The sequence below is a fragment of the Gossypium hirsutum genome, chromosome A03 (genome assembly GCF_007990345.1).
Source record: "Gossypium hirsutum isolate 1008001.06 chromosome A03, Gossypium_hirsutum_v2.1, whole genome shotgun sequence".
In the NCBI taxonomy this organism is placed as follows: domain Eukaryota; kingdom Viridiplantae; phylum Streptophyta; class Magnoliopsida; order Malvales; family Malvaceae; genus Gossypium; species Gossypium hirsutum.
This window is the reverse complement of record NC_053426.1, coordinates 88,873,616-88,890,449: the sequence shown is the minus strand read 5'-3', so window position 1 is coordinate 88,890,449 and position 16,834 is coordinate 88,873,616. Positions and strand designations below refer to the sequence as shown.

At 34.5% G+C, this 16,834-nt stretch overlaps 1 non-coding gene across 1 annotated transcript; it reads right to left on the bottom strand.

Moving 5' to 3' along the window:
* Positions 1-2,615: 2,615 nt before the first annotated feature.
* Positions 2,616-2,722, bottom strand: LOC121225412 (small nucleolar RNA R71). Its single transcript, XR_005923288.1, has one exon. It is a non-coding gene; the product is annotated as a small nucleolar RNA R71 (small nucleolar RNA).
* Between the last annotated feature and the right edge of the window lie 14,112 nt (positions 2,723-16,834).

The window sequence follows — 16,834 nt, the reverse complement described above, 5'->3', positions numbered from 1 at the left end:
TACTCGATTCAGCCCTAGTTAAATTAGGCTTGGCATAATCGTACAAAGTACGAGGAGCAGGATTTGCTGTAACTATAGGAGATAGCTAATTATTCAGATTTGCAGTCATCTCCTTAGTAATATAAATGATTTCCTCTTGCTCTTCCACTGTACTTTGTCGGCTCCACCTCACCTCTCTACAATTTCTACGAGCTATACTTTCTATCTCACTGTCAAATATGAGAGGTCCTGACTAGTTTCTTCTATTCATATACTAAAGGAACCTACCAGAAGCAAACAAAAAGAAAAAAATTAGTAAACAAAGATTAAAATAAAGAAAAAAATAAAAAAAATAGCTAAAGTAATAAAAATTAAGTGTTCCTAATATTTTAGTCATCTGCAATGGCGCCAAAAACTTGATGATGATTCACTTAACTAACTAAAATCACAACAAAGGCAAGCGCACCTATCGAATAATAGTATAGCTATGGTGAGTTGGGAATATCGTATCCACGAGGACTAAAAGTACTAGTACTTACTATCTTTCTATTATTTAGCCGGTAAATTGAAGAAGTTTGCTTTAAACCTAAAATTATTTAAACTAATTATTAAGACGCGACAGAGAATTACATAAGAAAATATTCGAATGAACCAATGAGAAAGACAATACCCAGAAAAGAATCCACCTAGACTTCACTTATTATTCTGAATCTGAATTAAATGATTTATTCACTTGCCTTGATTTGTACAAATCCCTAAATTATATTATTATCTCTTTTGAGAGTAAAAATAACCAACTCTAAGTTGATTAATTGAAATATTTTTCTAATTAAAACCCCTATTGTTGCATTAACTCAATCTATAGATTCCCCTATTAGATTTGACTTTAATCCGGTAGATTTATGTCGTCCTATTTCTAGGATTGCATGCAACTCAACTCAATTATGCCAAATCTACTCTTAAATAGGGAATTTAGCTCCATTAAATTAAGCACTTCAATCATGAATTAATATTCTGAAAACATTAAAACATAGAATAAGTACACATAATTGAGATCAAGAAATCAAGTATTTATCATGTAATTCAGAATTTAAATAACAAGATCTATCATAGGTTTCATCTTCCCTAAGTATCTAGGGAATTTAGTTCATACTTTGGGAGGAAAACATCTCAAAATTAGGAAAACAACAAAATATAAAGAAATCCAAAAACTTCTAAAGAAGTTGACTGGAGATCTTCAATCTTGAAGGAAATCCTGCTTCTGAGTTGATTCTGACGGCGTTCTTCGAGTAATTTCTTCGTTCTACTCTATGTGCCCCTTTTAGGTCCTCTTCTAGTGTGTATTTATAAACTTTAGAATGCTCAGAAACCCTAAAAATTGGCTTTTTTTGTGTGTTTGGGAAACAGGGAGCAAAATCAGCACGGGCTGGCACATATGCGTGTGGCCAGCAGTGTGGTTCACATGGGCATGTGCTCAACCCGTGTGGGAATGGCTAGGCCGTGTGGATCCTGAAAGTAGCAGATTTTATCCGATTTTGGTCCGTTTCCTGCTCCTTTATGCTCTCTTAAGTATAGAAACATTAAATTAAAGGATTAGGAGCATCAAATTCACTAAATTGTATAATAAATTATCCAAAAACATGCCAAGCATGGGATTAAAATATGTTGCTTTTATGGTTTATCAAGATATTAACATAATTTATGGATTTCTATAGGTTAAGACACAACTTAATAACTCGTTGAATTCAGATTCATAATAATAGGTGAAGTCTAGGTGGATTCTTTCCTGGGTATTATCTATCTCATTGGTTAATATTCGATTATTTCTTTAATTCATTCTCCGTTGCGTTCTTAGTTAGATTAGTTTAGTAAATTTAGATTAAAATACATCACCATAAATTTTCGACTGAATAATAGAAAAATAGTAATTACTAGTACTTTTAGTCCTCGTGGATACGATATTCCCTACTCACCATAGCTATACTATTGTTCGATATGTGCACTTGCCTTTGTTGTATTTATAGTTAGTTTAGTGGCCATCAAGTTTTTGGCGCTGTTGTCAAGGACTAAAATATTAGGAACACTTTATTTTTATTAATTTAGCCATTTATTTTTTTTAATTTTTTGTTTTTAGTTTAATGTTTACATTCTAATTTTTCTTTTGTTTGCTTCTCGTAGGTTCTTTTATTACTAAGGAGATGGATGATAATCAAAATAATCAACTACCTCCTGCAGTTACTACAAATCCTATAAATCTTGCTCTTCTTCCTCGTATTATGTATGATTATGCCAAACCCACTTTAACTGGGACTGAATCAAGTATTATGGGACCCATTATTGTTGTGATATAATTTCGAACTAACACCGAACACTATTCAGATGATTCAACAATTTGTTCAGTTCGATGGTTTACAAAACAAAGATCATATACTCATTTGGTTAGCTTTCTAGAAATCTACGATACTTTCAAAATTGATGGCGTCACTGAGGATGCCATTCACCTACGGTTGTTCCCTTTCTCATTAAGGAACAAAGCTAAGTAGTGGTTGTACTCTTTACCACAAGGTTCTATCACTACATGAGATCAAATGACTGAGAACTTTCTACTGAAGTACTTCCCTCCGACTAAGACAGCTAAGTTGAGGAACGACATCTTTTCCTTTGAGTAGATCGATTTAGAGATGTTATATGATGCATGTGAGAGGTATAAGGATTCATTGAGGAGGTGCCCTCACCATAGGTTACTTCTATGGCTACAAGTTCAAACCTTTTATAATGATTTGAATCTCTCAACTAGGCAACTAAACGATGCAGCAGCCGATGGAACTCTGAATAATAAAACACCTGAACAACTTATGAATTTCTTGAAGAGATGTCACTGAATAATCATCAATGGCAAGTAATGAGGACGAAGCCGATGAAAGCAGACGCTGTCTTTAATTTAGATGCGATTACAATGTTATCAAACCAGGTAGAAATATTAAACAAGAAATTGGATGATTTATATCTTTTTACGTAGGTAAATCTTGTGATGCAATGCGATGCAAATAGAGGTAGAATAAATAATCCATAATATATACCCTTCGGTTCTAGCACGGAGAATGAGGATATGAATTATATGGTTAATAATTCTAGAACTCAAAATAACCCTTATAGTAATAACTATAATGTAGTTTGGAGAAACCACCCAAACTTTTCATAGGGTGGTCAAGGGAACCAAAGATCACAACCCCTTTCAAGCTTTCAACAACCTTATCAGCCAAAAAAGAAGTCAAACCTTGAAGAGATTTTGGCAAAATTTATTTCGGCGTTGGAGACTCATTTTCAAAATATTGAGACAACTTTGAAAAAACAACAAGAATCAATTCTTAGGCTCAAAAATCAAGTTGAACAGGTTGCTAAATTGGTTTCAGAAAGAAAAAAAGATAGTTCACCTAGTAATACCGAACCCAACCTAAAAATGTATGTGAAAGCAGTTACATTGAGGAATGGGAAAGTGTTGGCTGAACTTGAAAAGAAGGTGCAACAGGAAACTGATAAGGAAAATGATGAGGGAGTAAAACCCGAAGAAATTTAGACACTAGTAGTTAAAGAATATAAACCACCGATCTCATATCCGGAAAAGTTAAAGAAAGACAGATGGATGAACAATTTGGTAAATTTCTTGAACTTTTTAAACAATTACATATCTACTTACCTTTTGTTGAAGCTATTTTGCAGATGCCCACATATGCAAAATTCTTAAAAGAGTTATTAACAAACAAAAGGAAGTTTAAAGAACTATCCACTGTGTAACTCAATGAGGAATGTTCAGCTATTCTCCAAAATAAACTGCCAACGAAGCTAAAGATCCATGAAGTTTTACTATCCCTTATTTCATTGGTAGTTTAAATATTGAGAAAGCATTAGCTGATTTGGGTGCTAATGTTAATTTGATGCCTTATGAAGTGTTTAAGCAACTTGGTCTTGGGGAACCAAAACCCACTAGGATGAGTATTCAATTAGCCGATAGATCTGTTAAATATCCTAGGGCTATTATTGAAGATGTACTTGTAAAGGTAGATAAATTCATATTCCCTGTTGATTTTGTTGTGCTTGACATGAATGAGGGTAGTGAGATGCCCTTAATTTTAGGTCGCCCCTTTTTAGCCATTGCTAGGGCCGTCATTGATGTGGGTGATGGTAAACTTGTGCTTAGGGTAAGTAATGAAGAGATCACTTTTAAAATCTATGATGCCATGCAATTCTCTAGAGAACGAGATGATTCCTATTTTTTTTACTTTATTGATCATGTTATTCAAGATTCATTATAGGAAATTGTTCATAAGGACAAGTTGGAACTGAGTCTTGTTTAATGAGAGGAGGAAGATGACAATAATGTTGTGATAAGTGAGACGAAAATTGATTTAGATTCTAATGAGTCTTCACTAAGACAATAAAATTATGAGGACATTAAGGTAAACAAGGAATTAAAATTAAAACCCTCTATTGAAGAACCTCCCAAATTGGAACTAAAGCAATTACCAAATCACCTAGAATATGCATTTCTTGGAGACAATTCTACATTACCAGTGATTATTGCATAACATGAAGAATTGATTTCCGACATAAAATTTTAAACTTTTCAACTTAACTGAATCATTCTTTTTGCATCCATAAAATTTTAAACTGAATTTTAAACTTTTTGACATAAGAAAGTTTAAGGTGATCAACAATCATTCTTATTGCATCCATAAAATTTTAATGGAAGACGAGTACAAACCATGCGTGTAAGCTCGAAGAAGGTTAAATCCTAACATGAAGAAAGTTGTTAAGGTTGAGGTAATTAAACTTCTAGATGCTGGATTTATTTATCCTATTTTTAATAGTACTTGGGTGAGTCCTATGCAGGTTGTTCCTAAGAAAAGAGGCATGACTGTTGTGGCAAATGAGAAAACAAGTTGATTCCAACAAGAAAAGTTACGCGATGGAGAGTTTGTATTGATTATAGGAATTTGAATGATGCCACAAGGAAATATCATTTTCCTCTAACATTCATAGATCAAATGTTGGAGAGATTATCTAGTTACATGTATTATTGCTTCTTAGATGGACTTTCTGGCTACTTCCAAATCCCGATAGCTCCCGAGGACCAAGAAAAAATGACATTTACATGTCCATATGGTGCATTTGCTTATCAAAGAATGCCTTTAGGATTGTGTAATGCTCCTATTACTTTTCAGCGATACATGTTAACCATCTTTGATGAACTTGTAGAAGATATTATGGAGGTATTTAAGGACGACTTCTTAGTATTCGATAATTCTTTCCACCTTTGTCTTAAAAATTGAAAAAGAGTTTTAGTGAGATGTAAGGAAACGAGCCTTGTGCTTAATAAAGAAAAATGTCACTTCATGGTTCGAGAAGGGATTGTGTTGGGCCATAAAATTTCTAGTAAAGAGATTGAGGTTAATAGAGCGGAAATTGAAACCATAAAAAATTTACCTCCTCCTAATTCAGTTAAGACTATTCGAAGCTTTTTAGGACATGATGGATTCTATAGAAGATTTATCAAAGATTTTTCTAAAATAGCTAAGCCCTTAATTAATCTGCTAGAAAAAGATGTGTTATTCAATTTTAGTCAGGAATGCTTAGAAGCATTTAATATTCTTAGGGAAAAATTAATTAATGCCCCGATTGTGGTTACACCTGATTGGAATTTACCCTTTGAACTAATGTGTGATACGAGTGATTTTGCAGTAGGTGCAGTTCTTAGACAGCGAAGAGCAAGCATTTTCAGCTAATCTATTATGCTACCAAGACTTTGACAGATGCACAAGAAAATTACACTACTACAGAAAAGGAATTGCTAGTTGTGGTTTTCACATTCGATAAATTTAGACCATATTTAATATTGGCTAAAGTTGTTGTTTACACTGACCATTACGCTCTTCGTTATCATCTAACTAAATCGGATGCAAAACCTAGACTTATAAGGTGGATCTTATTATTGCAGGAGTTCGACTTGGAAATCCAAGATAAGAAGGGAGCTGAAAATCTTGCAGCAAATCACCTTTCATGATTAGAGAATCCCCATCTCAAGGAGCTTAATGAGAATGAGATAAATGACTCATTTCCTAATGAACAACTCTTGGTTATAACTGATTCTGAAGTCTCTTGGTTTGTGGATATCATGAATTACTTGGCCGCTAACATCCTACAAAAAGGGTTGACACATCATCAAAAGAAGCAATTCTTTGCTAATGTGAAAACTTATTTTTCGGAGGACCCTTTTCTTTTTTTTGTGTATGTGTAGATCAAGTAATTCGAAGGTGTGTTACAAAATCAGAAATGAATAAAATTTTGGAACACTGCCATTTAGGACCGACATGAGGACATTACAGTGGAATTAGGATAGCACATAAAATGCTTGAATCAGGTTTTTATTGGCCCACACTATTCAAGGATGCTAACAGGTATGTTGTTTCTTGTGATAGATGCCAGAGAACAGGTGATATTTCTAAACGTGATGAAATGCCTCAAACTTATATGCTTTCATGTGAAATTTTTGACGCCTGGGGTATTGATTTCATGGGCCCATTTCCTAGCTCTTTTGGTAATAAATACATTCTAGTAGCAGTTGATTATATGTCAAAATGGGTAGAACCTCAAGCTTTACCTACAAATAATGCTAAAGTGGTAGTTCGATTTCTTAAGAATATCTTTTCTCGATTTTGAACACCTAGATCGATTATTAGTGATAAGGGTACACAGTTTTGTAATGCTCAATTTGATAAGATCCTTAAGAAGTATGGTGTGCGTCATAGAACAGCTACCCCTTATCACCCTCAAACTAGCAGACAAGTTGAAGTTGCGAATCGAGAACTCAAACGCATCCTAGAAAAAACTTTGGAGTCAAATAGAAATGATTGGGAGATAAAAGTAGATGATGCTATATGGGCTTATAGGACTGCGCATAAAACACCCATAGGAACATCTCTTTATAGACTTGTATATGGAAAGAGTTTTCATTTACCGCTTGAACTCGAACATAAAGAATTATGGGCAATAAAATTTCTAAACTATGACTTTAAACTTACAAGTAAGAAGAGATTGATACAGTTAAATGAGTTAGACGAGTGGTGAGCTAATGCTTACGAGAACTCGAGACTATATAAAGAAGCTATAGAGTGACGCCAAGATGCTCATTTGAAGCAGCCCAAACAATTCACAGTTGGGGATCGTGTCCTTTTGCTCGTTTGAAGCAGCCCAAACAATTCATAGTTGGGGATCGTGTCCTTTTATATGATTCAAAGCTCAAATTATTTCCTAGAAAGTTGAAATCAAGATGTTCAGGTCTATTTGTGGTAAAAACCATTTTCCCGTATGGTATAGTCGAGGTAACTCATTCTGAATTTGGCACATTTAAGGTAAATAGTACTCGACTTAAACCTTATTTTGATCATAGAATTGATAACGAGAAAAAGAAGCCTTAGCTTTGCGAACTACCGTAATCGTGCGAATACAAGGTAAGTCGAGCTTAGACTTTAAATAAGCTCTTCTCGAGAGGCAACCCGAATGTTTAAATTTTGCTAATTCTTTTAATTCTTTTGCATGCTAATTTAAAATCTAAAAAAATGTGTTTTTTAACCCACATGGCTTGGGCACACGGGCGTGTGGCACACATGGCCTGGACACACGGGTGTGTCCCAGGCCGTGTGCACAATAAGGGGTTTGACAGTAAGTTACACGGCCTGGCGACATGGCCATATAACCCACATGGCCTGGACACATTGGCATGTCCTAGGTCGTGTGAATCTTGGAGCTAATTTTTTCAATTTTATTTCAAGTCAAAAAGTTACACGAGTAAGGCACATGGCCGTGTGTGAGACACGGCTAAGCCACATGGGCATGTAGGATCTCACATGAGCATGGGAGAAGCGAAGGAAATCACACACAACTTGGACATACGGGCGTGTCCAAGGCCGTGTGAAAACTGGGTTTAATTTTTAATTGCGCACGGGAAGAAAACACCCCACACGGCTGTGTGGCTCAAACCCTAAAATTTTTTTTCAATTTGTCTTTTTCTTCTTCCCCAAACAAGCCAACCCTTTTCCCCCCCATCACCCACCTTGTAACACCCCTTACCCGTATCCAAGGCCGGAACAGGGTACGAGGCATTACCAGACTTAACCATACACATAGATGAAAACCAAGCCATAAAATTTCATTTAATTCAAAACTTTTCGAACACATGCATAGACTCATATTTAAAGACATATAACGTGGCATAAATGAGCACTTACACATCTATAATCATGCAATTACATGTCATTCAATTTAAACATATTTGCTTACCATCCTGTATATAATATACATTCTTACATTAACTAGAACTAGACATGCTAAATCTTATTCTCATTTTATACCATCATAATGTAGTTACCAATTTGTCCATTAAACATCCATATTTAAGGCAACATTACTCATTTCCATTATTTCATAATCCACTGGCCTGCATTTAACTTACCTGATGTATTACCAATCATGCATAACAAACAAAGTTAACTATATCATCACATCAAAACATAGGACATGACATGATTAATTAAACTTATAAACCATAATGGATAAGGACCACATCTCATTCCATATACGATAACTCAATGTAGACTAATGCGTATGGTCAAAGTCATAATTATAATACATGTCACAAACCAACTTCCTATACATGCCACTCACTTGATATTTCTAATATTTGAATTAATTCTCCCAAAAAATGATAGTTTGATAGTGTGATTTTGCCTCCGATGATCTCCAACCCCGAGCTGACCTACCAATACTAAAGAAATGGAGAGGATGGGTAAGCTTTAGGCTTAGTAAGTCCATATGAAATTAATAAGCAAATACTAACATGCTTTTCAAGATAAAACACTATAATTGTATAATTACACATGTTCAGGTTAAGCTATTTTATCGAGTTACAGTTACTAAATCATTCATATCTAGAGCTAAAAAACTCCAAATTTAGTTCTGTTAATTTTACTTGAAACTAGAATCATATACCTTTCTCCCATAAAATTTCCAGAATTTTTGGTTTAGTCAATTAGTACAGTTTATTCATTAAATTTTCCCTTGTTTTGCTGTCCAATAGTTCTGACCTCTCTTCACTAAAAATTATTTATCTCATATTTCAGGACTTGGATGAGATGTTCCCATCCATTCCTCCTGAAATTAGACTCATTGAGGATTATATTCATATAAATTATAACTCATAATTATTTGTTTTCGATTTTTAATGATTTTTCCAAGTCAGAAAAGGGGATCTCGAATTCATTCTGACACTGTCTCACAAAAATTAGAATATCACGTAATATAGAACTCTTTTGCTCCCCTTGTTTCTTTTATATGAAAATAGACTCATTAATATTTAATTCCATAATTTTTTGAAATTTAATTCAACTTAAAAATTTTTGGTGAATTTTCGAAGTCACACAACTACTACTATCCAACACTATTTTACTACTAAAATTCACTCTTACATAATTTCACTTAATCCATTTTGTCTTATCGAAGTTCACTCAAATATCGAGCACATTGCTCATAATTTTCATAAACATATACCTGCACTTATTCATCATATAATCATGTTCACATTTATTTTTACTTAATCGATTTTCCCGTTGAACTCTTCGGAATAATAACTGATACTCAATTGCCTACACATATTTTCACACTTGTAGACAAGATTATCTGGTAGGCATAGTAGCCTGCACTTAGTACTACACATGCGACCAATTATCTGGTACACGTAGTAGCCTGCACTTAGTACTACACACGTGACCTAACCATCTAACACACGTAGTAGCCTGCACTTAGTACTACACACGTGATCAAAGTTATCGGGTACGCATAGTAGCCTGCACTTAGTACTACACATGCGACCAATTATCTGGTACACATAGTAGCCTACACTTAGTACTACACACGTGACCTCACAATAGATCATTCGTATGTTTCTATTCCGAAGGCTCAACCGGGAAATTCCTCACTTTCCAACATGTTACAAATTTATTTATAGTCCTTTTTCAATTTGTAATTTACAACAAATAATCATTCTATAGGCAGCCACATTTCATATGATAACAAAATATAATAAAATAATAAGAATCGATAAAGTATTTAAATACAAACTTGTCGAAATCTCATCAGGTACAACCGTGTAGCAACTCATACAACCCATGTAATAGTAATTTAACATTCAATTCATGTAACAATAAATTGCCATTCAATTTCACATGACACAACAAGCATCACATTTTCCATATCATATACACCATCCATCAACTTCTCCTAAACATATTAAATCATACAATTTATGTCATAACAATATAAAATTACAATTCAAGTATGGTATTGCGTTATTATTAACACACGAACTTACCTCGTATATGAAAATGGCCATTTTTACCATTTTGTCCACAACTTGGTATTTTGCCGATTTTAGCCCGAATTTCAATTTTCCTTGCCCTATCATTACAAATATAGCCTAATTAGGACTCACATTATTCAAATTGACCCAAAACATATTTTGGAAAAATTACAATTTTTCCCCTAAACTTTGTCAAAATTACATTTTTGCCCCTAGGCTCGTAAATTAAACTTCATTCTATTTTCTTATGTTTTATGACATGCTGATCATTTTCCCTTCTATAGCAACATCAAATTCACACTCTAACATGTACTTATGAACATTAGGTATTTTTACCGATTATGTTGTTTTACTCGTTTTCACGTAAAATCGTTTAGTAAAAGTTGTTTAACACAATTTCAAGCTTCATATTCTACCATAAAACATCAAAATAAACACATTTCACCTATGGGTATTTTTCCAAGTATAAGCCCTAGGTTAAATTATTGCTAGAATAAGCTTAACCAAGTTACCGGGGTTTAAAAAATGTAAAGAACTTTAAAAACGGGGCTAGGGAGAACTTACAATTGAGCTTGGGAGTTTGAACAAACCTTAACCATGGCTACTGCTAGTAGAAATGGTTGAATGAAGAAGATGATAGCTAATTTGGCTTATTTTCCTTTTTAATTCTTTTAATTATTAGTTTACCAAAATACCCGTAACTTAAAAATATTTTATTACACCCATTTCATGTCTATTTTTGTCCAGAAATTAACCAATGGTCTAATTACCATTTAAGGACCCTCAATTTAAAATTTCATAACAATTGGACACCTTTAGTATGTAGAACTCAACTTTTGTACTTTTTATGATTTAGTCCTTTTGGCTAAATTAAGTGTCCGAATGTCAAAATTTTCGAACGAAATTTTCACCAAATTATTCTGTAAAATCGTAGACCATAAAAATATAATAAAAATAAAAATTTCATTGTCGGATTTCTGGTTCCGAAACCACTGTTCCGACTAGGCCTAAAATCTGGGTGTTACACACCTCATCTCCTTTCTCGCCATAGTCGACCAACCCTGCCCTTACCCATGTACGACACCGCCTCCCAGGCGCAATCCCCCTTTGTAACTCTAACCACCCTCTTCCGTCGGTCTTCCCCTTTTACCCTTTTCTTTACTTTAATTTAATTTATTTTTATTTATTTATTATTTGTTACATTATTTATTTTTATTTTACTAATCTATTTTATTTTATTTTAATTTATTTATGTTATTTAGTTATATTTCTATTATTTTTAGTATTTTTGTTTTACCATTATTCTTACTATTACCTTTAATTTTATTGTTATGATTGAGTTTATTTCTTTTTTTTCATTTTATTTTTATATTTTATTTTTTTAGTTGTTTTATTTTTATTTTCTTAAACTTATTTTATTTATTATCTTTGAACTATATTTTTGTTTTTTTTATGGTTGTTTGATGCGTGATATTCGTAACAGGTTTTAAAAATTTATAAATGAAACGTTCTTGAGACTAACTTATTATCACGATTAAGGCAAGTGTACCTATCGAACAGTAGTATGGTTCAGCAAGACCGGATTGTCGAACCCAAAGGAACTACGAGTACTAGTATTTACTTCCATTTTATTATCTAGCCTAAAATTTAAGAGGTTTGGTTGTCTAAACTAATTACTAACTAAGAATGCACAGAACGAAAAACTTGGGAAAATACTTTTGGGAAAATTCGATTGATTGAGACAATACCTAAGGACAAATCCACCTAGACTTCACTTGTTATTTGACTCTGAATCAGACAATTTATTCATTTGACTTGATCCGTAGAAATCCCTAAGTTATATTGTTATCTCTCTCAAGACTAATAACGTCTAACCCTAGGTTGAATAATTGAAATCTCTTTCTAATTAACACCCTAGAATTGCATTAACTCGATCTATGGATTACCTTATTAGGTTTCACCCTAATCTGGCAAAATCTTGTCACCCTATCTCTAGACGCGCAATCAACTCCGCTTAATTATGACAAATTTACTCTTAGACAGGGTCTATTGCTCCTCTGAATAAGAGCTTAACTTGAATCAGTATCCTGGAATATCAAAATAAGAATTAAGAACACGTAATTAAGAACAAGTCAAATATTTATCATACAATTCAGATAATAATGACAAGATCTGTCTTAAGTTTCATTCCCCTTAGGTATTTAGGGGTTTAGTTCATACTTGTGAAAGAAAACATCTCAAAAGCATAAAAATAACAAAACATAAGAAAACCCAAAACTCCTGAAGGAACTTGAAGGGAGATCTCCAGTCTTAATAATGAATCTGGCTCTTGAGATGGATCTATCGGCTTTCCTTGAGTAATTCTTTGCTTCCTACTCTGCATCCCTTCCTAAGTGCCTCCTCAAGTGTTTAAATAGGCTTTTGAATGCCTAAGAGCCCTAAAAATTGGCGTTTTCTGAATAGGACTAAACTTGGGCTAGGTAGGGACATGCCCGTGTGTGATTACTCCAGCCCATGGTCAAGGCTGTTAAATAGGCACGGGCGTGTGGTCTACCCGTGTAAGTCGTGCTTCGATCCTACCAAATTGACACGGCCGTGTGACACGCCCGTGTGAGGAAGTCCAGGCCGTGTTGTTTTCCCATGTGGGTCTATTTTCTCCGTTTTTGGCCCGTTTCTCTCTCTTTTTACTCTCCTATGCTCACCTAAGTATAAAACATGAAATTAAAGGATTAGGAGCATCGAATTCACCAAATCTAAGGAGAAATCATCTGTAAATGTGCTAAGCATGGGATAAAAATATGTATAAATTACGGTTTATCAAATACCCCCACACTTAAGCATTTTCTTGTCCTCAAGCAAAATCCTCAACTCACGATCAAAATAAATTCTTCTCAATTTATAATACCTATCAATAATATCTCAAAATAATCCATAAGTATTTATACATTGAAAATTCAACTAAAAGTACATCAAAGTTTCAGACATTCTAAGTTGAGCATTTTATCATGAAAACATAGGTGTCTCCCCTCATCTAAGTGATTACCTTGATCAAAATATCACAGAGTTTAACATCCTCACTAAAAATTCACTCAAATAACTCAACGTGTTTAAGGACATCGATTAAAGTACTCATTAGTCAATATGAGAAGTTATTACCATAGGCTTGCTTGAAAATCAAATCTCCACCACTATATATTGAGATGATACCTCAATCAAAAAGGTCTTTAGAGGGTTGTAACGTGGCTTTGGTTAGGGGTGTGGTCACAAGCTTAGAAGAAAAGGTTAGAATCGAAATTGAATTGAAAAATTACCTAGCTAGAAAATTGACTAGTCATCAGTTGAATACAAGTGAGCTTCTTCTTAGAATATGGAATTAACACTCAAGCTAAAAAAATGGTGAATTACTACTAATATGTATGTAAGTATTGTTGTTGTTGTTGTTTTTTTTTTCATCAAGAACAAGTCAAATACATAGAAGAACAAAACATAGCTAAGCAATTAGTTCAAATCAAATCTCGACAAAAATATGGATCAAATTCGGGGATTTTAACAATAATGGGTTACGGGTTATTATTGAGGGTAAATCAATTAATGGTTTGTTAGGCTCAAAGGGGTTCACTAAGGATTAATTATGAAGGTAGGCTTTTGTGGAGTGAGTGGGTTAAACTTAAGTGCCTTTATCATTTTGACATATCAAATCAAATGGTGTGGTCTTAAAATACATGATCAAGCAAGTTCTAGAATAACAATTCAATACTGACGCACTCAAAGCAACAATAAAAGTAAGCATGAAAGAAATAATAGATGCTCTAAAGGCTCAAAATCTCACAAAAATTATGACTTCTTGATGTTTAAACCTGTGAATTTCAACTCAAGATAATACCTAAACTTGGGAAAAACAACCTAAAAGTTTTTAATTCTTTAAAAATCAACTTATCATGCTTGATTCCCTAATGTCTTAAAGTTTAAACACTCAATGCATAAATACCTATGTTTTAATTCAAGACATATCAATAAAAATCATAAATTAATTAAAATTCATTCTAATAGTGATATGGGTGATTCACGTGAGAATATGACACAATTCAGGGATTTCTAATGATGATATAAAAGACCCCCTACACTTAAGATGTACATTGCCCTCAATGTACAAAGATAGATATATTGAAAAAGATAGATTTATAATCATAAGATAGGGAGAGAAGTGAAACTTCCTGAATGATGATTAAACTCCTTGAATTGGAGTTATGAAGAATAATCGGCCAAAGCAATGATGAGGGTGGAGGAGGATACTCAGGTGGTGGTAGAGGTTCATTAGTCCATAAGTCCTGCACCATTGGAGTTTTTAGTTCCTGTTTGATGATGAGCTTTGGAGCTCTTTATGGTTGTGATAAAATTAGGAACTCTTTAGAAAATATAATTAAGCATAATCACTCGTGATGAAATAGCCGAAAATAAAAATTGTAAAAACTCAAGATAAAATCGTATTAATAGGAAATAAAAAGTAATTTCAAAATATAAAGATAAAGCTAAGATAGATAATAGGTGATTATAGAGAAATTGGGGCACACGACAGTGAGGCACGCCTGTATGCCTTCGTTTCAACCCGTGTGTTTTGTGGTCTTTTGAAATTGGGTGCATTGGTGTACTCGGCATGTTGCACGGCCATGTCAATCTTCGTTCGCTTCTCCCACGCCCGTGTATGCAGGCACACGCCCGTGTTAAATTGACAAGTTTGCCCACGGTTTCAAAACACGAGCGTGTCGCACGCCCGTGTTATTTTGGCAGTTTCGCCCACGGCCATGTCTCACGGCCGTGGAAACTTATCACATTCGTGTTGGGGAAGAAATTTTTGCCCTATTTTCACACGGCTGTATCGCACGATCGTGTTGCATCCCGTGGTATGTGCACGGCCTACAGCACGCCCGTGTGCCTAGCCGTGTGGTTCTGAAAATCCTGTGTTCAGTGACTTAGTTAGTGAATTAAATGTTAAAGACTAAAATTTAAAGAAGTTAGCACCGTTAGTGCTCAGGATGCCTCTTGAGAGGCGCTTGTTTATAGTCTAAGCTCGAATCTACGTTGTGGGTGTATTTAGGTAACTTCATGGAGCCGTAGCTCCTCTTTATCATCTTTGAAATTCTCACCATTATACATTTTGAGACGATGTCCATTTACCTTAAAAGTGCCTTGTGATGGATGACTTACCTCTACTGTACCATATGGGAAAATACTGAGTACCGTAAGAGGAATTTCTTTATTAGGTTTAGGAGTGGTAATGCGAGGATCTGCTGCATCTAGTAGCACTTTGTCTCCAACCTTAAGTTTATTTGGTGAGGTATTGAGCACGTCCTGGCTCTGTTTTGGTTTATAGGATGTTCTCGATTTCTGTGTCCTCCATCATCTAACTCCTCGATTTGTAGCCTTCGTTCTTCATAGGTAGGTTATTTGTTGTTGTTTGAACACGGCTCATATGCGTTCTTCGTAACTGTTTCCTGCACAGAGGGTTTCACCACATGATCAGTACTAGTAGAATGATTTATACAACCATCTTCAATTTTTGATGTGTTACTCGAATTACAAGCTTGAAGGGTGATTGTTTCGTCTCCCAAACGAAGTGTGAGTTCACCTGTGCCAACATCAATAATGGTTCTAGCAGTCGCTAAAAAGGGTCGTCCTAAAATTAAAGGTGTGTTACTATCCTCTTTCATGTCTAGAACAACAAAGTCTACTGGGTATATAAATTTATCGATCTTAACAATAACATCTTCAATGATACCCCTAGGAAATCTAATGGTTTTATCAGCAAATTGAATGCTCATCCTAGTTTGTTTGGGTTTCCTAAGACCTAGCTGTTTAAACATTTTATAAGGCATAACATTAATGTTTGACCCTAAGTCAGCCAATGCATTATGAACATCTAAACTACCAATTAAACATGGAATCATAAAACTCCCTGGATCTTTCAATTTGTTGGGTAGCTTATTCTGTAATATGGCTGAGCAAACTGCATTCAATTCCACATGCGGCGCCTCATCCAACTTTCGTTTATTTGTTAAAAGCTCCTTTAAAAACTTGACTGCGTCTAGTATTTGCGAAAAGGCTTCAATAAACAGTAAGTTAATATGTAGTTTCTTTAAAAGTTTAAGGAATTTACCAATTGTTCGTCTGATCGGTCTTTCCTTGTCGTATTGGGGTATGCCACACGAGGTTTATATTGTGCACTCATCAGCTTTGGGTCATTGTGGCCTACCTCATTCTTACCTTTGCTTACCACTGTTTCTGGCCTTGGTTTTACAACTAACCCTTCCTCATCTTGAATTGAAATCTTGTTGAGTTGCTCCCTTAGGTTAGATTCAGTGTTGCTTGGCAGGCTACCTTGTGGTCATTCGAAAATCAACTTGGCGAGCTATCCAATCTGAGTTTCGAGCCCCTGGATTGATGCTT